Genomic DNA, 7,345 nt, shown 5'->3' with positions numbered 1-7,345 from the left:
CAGGAACAAAAGGTTGGAGGAGGAACTTGTGTGCAAAGGAACAGGGCATCAGAAAACATGGTGGGTTGAGGGACTTGTAAGCTGCTTGGAGAGGCTGGGAATGAAGGTGTGAGAAGAAAAGTGAAGGAGAGGAAGCAGGAAAGTTTAAGGGTCGGGTTGTGAGGTACTAACTGTTCCATATGCTAAGGGTTTGATTGTCATCCTGGCCTTTCTGGAGAAATACTTGAACTGAGACTGATTAGATGACTTAAGAGTTCTTCAGGTCAAGAGCAGAAGAGATGAGGTAGGGAATTCCAGAATGAGGGTCAGCATGAGGAAAAGCCTGGAAAAACTCTGGGGTACCCTGGGAGTTAAGGGAAGGCCTGCCTTCCTGGAGTGGGGTAAGCGAAGAGGAGAGGAATGAGCACTGAGATTGGCACTCACCAGTTTATACTCTCGTCCTTCCCGACATGACTTCATCTCTTCTACTGCATTTTATTTTCACCACTACCCTGCGTGTGTCATTGTTAGTAGCTGTGTTTCACAGGAACAGAAGCTGAGGCTCCCAGTGAGTTTTAAGAGATTTTGTTGAGGCCCCTCATGCAGTGACTGGTGGGACCACAATTAGGTCCCCAGCCATCAAGAACCATATTCTTCTCCTATATTTTTCTAGGAACCTGATGCCCTGGTGATCCTGGGGCACCCCCTTGATTCTACATCAAGGACCCCAAGGAACGGAATTAGTCATCAGAAGGTTCTTTGATGTACACAGCATCTGAGCAAAGGTAATCAGATAGTCTCCTGGGATATTTCATCCATGCTACAGCTACGCCTAATGAACTCTCGTTGCCCTGCTGCAAACCGCTCAGTTCTGGGGCGACTAGAATACTAGTGCTGAGAAGCCCTGACAGTTTCTTGCTACACAAACTTCCTTCATGTACATCCACTAAAAGACATTGCTTGATGGTTGCTTCATTATTCCTTCAAAAAATTGGGTTACCAGATCATTAAGTTACTGCCTTCTTAGGCTATAGGTTTTCACTAGCTACCTGGACAAAATTTGGGTATTTCCCAGACCTCCATGGGACTGTCTGTCCATCAGCTTCTGCTGATGGCAAATCTCTTCCAAGGTGTATTTGATTCATCCTAGTTTCATGCTCGGAGGGAGGAATGCCCTCACCTTATGGCAAATCTTGAAAAAAGATAAGCAGGTACCTGGGCTGTTATATAATCGACCACTCCACCAGTACGGACGCTTACACGGGCCAGTAACAGAAGACACAATTTAAACAAGGTCCAGGGCAAATATAGTGGCTCAGCGACATCATCATGGGCTTTCTATCTGTTTCACCATTCTCAGTGTGTCAAAGACGCCCCTTGTGTGGACTCAAGATAGCTTTAGCAGTGCCTGGCATCATAGGTAAATACAATAATCACTAGCAATGCAAGGGTGTTTACTTTCATCTTTCTCTTTTTTATTAGCAAGAGAAACCTCTCCTAGAAGCTCCCTACTTCCACCCGAGTAGGCTTCCCTTCACGTCCCATTGGCCCGGAGCAGGTCATATGCCTATACCCAAACTCATCCCTGGCAAGGGAATGGGACCACCACGATTGGCCTACGGTCATGATTCACCCCTTTGGGATCACCTCCTTCTAAGCACATGGGAAAATGAACACCAAAAGTCAATTTAAAAATAAATAAAAATCAAGGCTCTGATGGCAAAAAATAAGTGAGATGGACGGTGGCTTTTGGGTTGGTGGATAGTCATTAGTGCTCTCCGCCAAAGGTTTCCAGTTCTCCTCTTGTACAAGGTAGGGTAGTGCTTCCCTATCTTCTACCTCCTGGAAGTTGGGTGAGAGGCATTGTGACTTGTGTCAGTCAATGAAATGCCAGCAGTGGTAACATCTCTCACATCCAGGTGGGAGCCTTAGGAGTGAGTGTGCAATTCACCATGTTTCCTTTTCCCAGCCTTGGCAACTGTGGAAGCACAGAGACGGAATGTGCATTAACCTGGCCCTTAAATGACGGTGATGTAGATCAGAGTCCCTCCTCACCGCCAGCATCAACAATAGACATGTAACAGAAGCAAAAAATTAAACCTTTGTTGTATTAAGACACAGAGATGAGGGCTTTTTGTTACTGTAGCATTATTTAGCCTTTCCTAACTGCTCCAGTAGGAAACAACAGTGTCTGCCGCAAGTATCATAAACAAAAGCCTGTATAATATTCAATACATATACCATTTACTAAATTTCTACTATGTAGCAGGCACTCTGCTGGGAATTACAAGGTAAATGTTAGGGCTATATTGTATACATGAGAAAATGGAGGTTTCCACCTTGTTCAGGTTCATGGAACAAGTGACTGGTGGAAGCCCGAGCTGAGTCCAGGCCTTTCTTGACTCAGAAGAGCTAGCTTTGCTCACATATGACCCTGCCCTTGAGAAGTACAGCCACGTGAATTTATATCTCAATGGAGCCTCACAGCCTCCCTGCCACAGACACTGCTATCATTCCATTTTGCGTAGGAGGAAACTGAGATTCAGAGAAGAAAACTAACTTGTAGAACTTCACAGAACTCAGAAGACACCAGAGGCTTGCTACCCTTCTGACCACATGAACAATCGAGATATTACAAGTTGGAAGAGAGAATTGAGGTGTTAGGAGTTAGTGGAGGCACAGGGATTTTGGAGTCAGGTACCCAGGGGTGCAATCTGTGCTCTGCAGCTCAAACCTGGGAGACGTGGATCAAGTTCATGAGTATCGCTATGTATCAGTTCCATCCTTTGTAAAAATGAGGCTAGCCATGTCTACCTCAGAGGGTTGTCAGAGGTTCATATATGTAAAACCCTGCCTGTATAGAGCAGGCAAGTAATAATTAGCCATTTTTCACTGTAGACTTGTTAATCTAAGAGGAACTGATCAGGAATTCCACTTCCCCGCCGAAGCCAGTGTGAATGCATACACACACACACACACACACACACACACACACACACACACCCCACCCCGGCTGAAATGAAAATGTTTCCCATTAAGATTCAACGACGTCTCGCAGGACCTGCTTCTTGGTCATATAAGGGCTGGCAGGTCCTCTCTGCGGGCTGGAGAAAAGTTTTGTTTCCCCAGCTGCACTCGCAGGGGAATACTCCGCAGGCACGGGCGTTGGGAACCTGTTTGGCTTGGCTCAAAGGCCTGTCAGCACATTCAGGAAGTGAAGTCAGAGAGGGACAGGATTTCAAACAGAGCCAGCTGTACACGAATGCCCGAGCGGTAAAATGCCTTATCCAAGCAGGGTGCCTCTCAGCCTGTGTTGCCCTGGGTGCTGTCAAACGAGCCTCTGAAGATGGCTCTGGGCCAGGAAAGGAAGAAGCAATCACTGACACCCAGGGAAGGGCCATGACTTCACAGCAAAGTGGCCAGAAGGACTACGTGGGGGTCATCTCAGCCAGTCCCCTGCCATGGGCCGGGGAAGGGCTGAGCCTGGGCTCCCAGAGCTTGCTGGGTGGAGGGGCTAATGTTCATCTCCCTGGAGTCTCAAAGTCAAGGTATGGGAGGGGAGGGGAAGAGAGAAGGAGGACAGCAAAATGAAGGACCAGGTTAGGAGTATTGGGAAGGGAGGGTGAGAAGTGGATGGTGCCTGATGATAGATGGTACCCCCCCAGCCATGTTCCCGTGTCCAGGAAACAGTGCAAAGCTAAGACCTGAATCCTAATTCCAACTCTAACATCTCCCACCTGTGAGTGGGAAGATAGTTAATTTCTCTAAGCCTCTATCTCATCAGCTATGAAATGCAGATAATAACTACTCCCATAGGGTTGTCGTAAGGATTAAATTAGCTAACCTACGTAAAAGGGCTTAGCCTAGTGCTGGCAAATTATAAATGTATCAGTTAGAATTCTATGGTTGCAAGTGACAGAAAATTCCGTTAAAGTCAAAAGACATTTTATTGGAGTATATCATTGAAAAGCTTTAAGCAGAGGTAGCTCTAGACCTGGCTGGATACAGGGCTCAAATGCTATCATGAGGCTTTGATTGCTCTCCATCACTCAGCTTGCTGTGGGAAGAGTTGGCTTCATCCTCAGTCTCCTTTTGATAGTGTCCAGCAGCTCCCATTCTGTCTGTAGGAATAAGTAAGATGGCTATAGTAGTTCCTCACATCCTCCCAGGATGGTGCTTCATTGATCTGATTGCACCTCATATCCATTCCTGAACCAGTCAGGCACAGGACATACTAGATTGGCTGAGGTGTAGGTCAATTGTCCGCCTCCACAACCAAGGTTTTGGGAGTCTCATCAAACTACATGGCCAGGGAAGAAAGTGAGGAGAAGATTTTCAAAGGACAATCAGGACCTATGAAGGAGTAGGTGCTGGGGGTCCAACAGATCATTATTATCTGCTGTTACTATTATCAAATTTTTCAGTCCAGGATAGAGGGGCATCTACTCCACTTCAAAAACCAGGTTGGCATTCGTGATGCACAATCTGATCTCTTCTAATGAGTTGGGAACTCCAGATATAAATCATCAAGAACATGCTTCTTTGGATGGAAAATGTTCAGGAGGGATGTATTCAATGATATAACATATATAAAAATATTCTGTAAAAACAATAGTCATTAGTCTTAGTCACTGTTGTGACATTCACTGTAAAAAACTTGACCCAGGCCAATTAAAATGGAGAGTTGAAGATTCTCTAAGCAAGATTTTGAAACATCGAGAAGCCCTCTAAGTATATCTACTTCTGGTCTGTGTTTTTCTCCACTCACCTGCTCGTTGAACTGTATCAGTATCAGTTTCTACACCAGATTTCCACAATTCAATAGCTGAACTGGTAAAAGTAGAAAAGAAAAACTGAAAACAATTATCATCATGAATGAACCCTCAAAAAGGAGAATCCAATATACAATGAAATATTCTTTTTCCTCCCTATAACGAATCTTTACACCCCAGAACCAGAATGTGAGAAGGATCTCTGAAAATTCTTAGAACGTGACTGTAAGCATAAGAAGTGAATGATAAATCCAGTGTTGCAAGTAGAAAATACCGAGAGGTTGATGAGTATCTACTGCGTGGCTTAAGCCATGGCTGGGAGGTAATATAGTAACCAGTTCTTGGCATAAATAGTCTTAAAATCTTTCCACCTGAGGAGAGAGGTATGGGATTGAATGATTGTCACTCTCTCAGGAGGCCGCATGGCAATATTCATTTACCCCATGTTTATTGAATCCATTCGCCTCCTCTCTCCAGGCACCTACTAAGCGCTGGAGGTGAGAAGCTGTGTAAAACATGGAGCCTGTTATCAAAAGCAGGTGGATTCAATATATAATTGCCATGACAGAGGTAAATACAGGATACTTTAGGAGCAAGTACCCCACCTAAGGGAATTCAACAATGGCTTCACTGAGGGGCTGATTTGGAATTGTATCTTAAAAGAGATGAGTGGGAGTTTGACAGAAAAATGGGGTGATCGTTTTCCAGGAAGAGGGGACATCAGGGACTAAGGTAAGGAGGACTCAGATGGAACTATTTAGGACTCATCATCAGCTATTTATAGACAAAATGGACAGAATTCCTGACCACTTATTGTCAGGTAAAGAGAAGAGACACCAGACAGATTATTAAACAGATTATCACAATTACTTTATCCAGCCCAGCCCTTTGCAAAGTGCTGCAGAGAAGATGGACAGCAGTGACACTGCATAGACTGGGAAGCCACGATCGGAGGCTTCAGTGGAGGGGTGAGCAGGGGCTGGCCTCAGTCAGGGAAGTCAAGGAGGCCTCCCTAGGAAGTGACCTTTAAACTGAGACCTGAAGGAATTAGGCACATGGGTGGGTGGGGAGAGCATTGTTGTCTTGGGCAAGAGTGTGTGTTAGAAGTAAGGAGAAGACCAGTGTGGTTAGAAGGTACCATTCCCTTGGGGGGAGGGGATGGGGGAGGAGGAGGTCACGGGACAGGTGGATCTAGAAGGGGTGTGGTTAATGCGGCATGTCCGAATATAGCACCCAAACTCCAAGTCTTAAACAATCTGAGAGGCTAGATGATGGTGAACAAAGGGGACCCAGGCTTTATCTGAAAGTCAACACTTCATTCCGAAGGCAGAAGCTCCGATTCCCGGCTACGAGAGACTGATCATGATATTAGCTGTTTATGAAGCTCTTGTGAAGTGCCCAGGCCCATGGTAAATGCCTTCTGTATTACCTTGTTTCAAGCTCGCAATAGCCTATCGGGTAACTAGCGCAGGCTTGTTCCCAGGTGAGGAAACTGAGACTCTCTGTGCTTACAGAAAATGGCTAAGGCTCCAGGACTGTAAAAGGCAGAGCAGGATTTGGCTCCAAAGTTGTGCCCTCCATCGAAACGCCTCTGAAGAAAACCAAAAGCATTAGAAATATTGTAAAATTCCAGCAGCTCAGCAATATCACCCTCCCCGCGTGGTATTTTGACAGATAGTTGGTTTACAATGGTATTCCTTTTCCTTAATGTGGAAGGTGAAGGGGGAACTCCAGGGACCTTTTTATGTTTTCTTTCCCATTTGTATCTGGGCTTTATGCCCCTGCTGTTTCGAATTCCATTTCAAATGAAAAAATAACTAAAAACCACACTCAGCCAAGCTATTTGGATTTAAAACAGACCAGCAGAAACCTGGAAGGAGTCAGGATTCTCCCTAATATATCAAATATAGCAGGCAGCCCCAATCTGAGAGGCTCTGCTCCATTTCATAAAGAGAACAGGCTGTAATTTGAAAATGGATGAGTCAAGTTCACTGTTGTGACTTGTTTGAAGGTCTGGAGGCCAGGCCTGGTTTTGATCTGACAGGCCTGGGTCTCCAAACGTGGGTTATTCCTCTGCAAAGACTCAGAGAGGTGGCACGCTCGCCAGGCACAGACCTGGAACAGCGTCACTTTGAAGAGTTCCTGGGTGGGTCTTAAATGGGATTTGGTGCCCATTGTGGAATCAGAGTAATGAGCTCAAAACCAATGATTTTCATTACGCCAGCGAACCAGTCAGCCACTCTGTTTGCTCAGGTGTGCAGCTGTGTGCCCCATGCCCTGATCTCTATATAATAAGAAAATAAATACTTTTAAAGGAAGAAAGAATTGAAGATGAAGGAACGTCACAACTGGTGGGGTGGGAGAAGTGAGAGAGAGGAGATCCTGGGCTCTTTAAAGTAAGTTAAAGTCTTTGATATCTACTCTCTTTACTAATTGGTCACTCTCTCGTCCGTGTAGAAGAAAAGAATCTGCTAATGATGTAGCAAGATTCCTTCAATTAATTACTGAATACATCACAGCTCCTCTCCAGGGGCCGCCGTCAGACTCGAACAGTGCCAGTAGATGGCGCCAGAGGGCACGCGCAGCGCTCCCTG

The sequence above is a fragment of the Lipotes vexillifer genome, unplaced genomic scaffold, assembly GCF_000442215.2.
Source record: "Lipotes vexillifer unplaced genomic scaffold, Lipotes_vexillifer_v1.1 scaffold54, whole genome shotgun sequence".
Classification (NCBI taxonomy): Eukaryota; Metazoa; Chordata; class Mammalia; order Artiodactyla; family Lipotidae; genus Lipotes; species Lipotes vexillifer.
Note: the sequence above shows the minus strand (reverse complement) of the source record.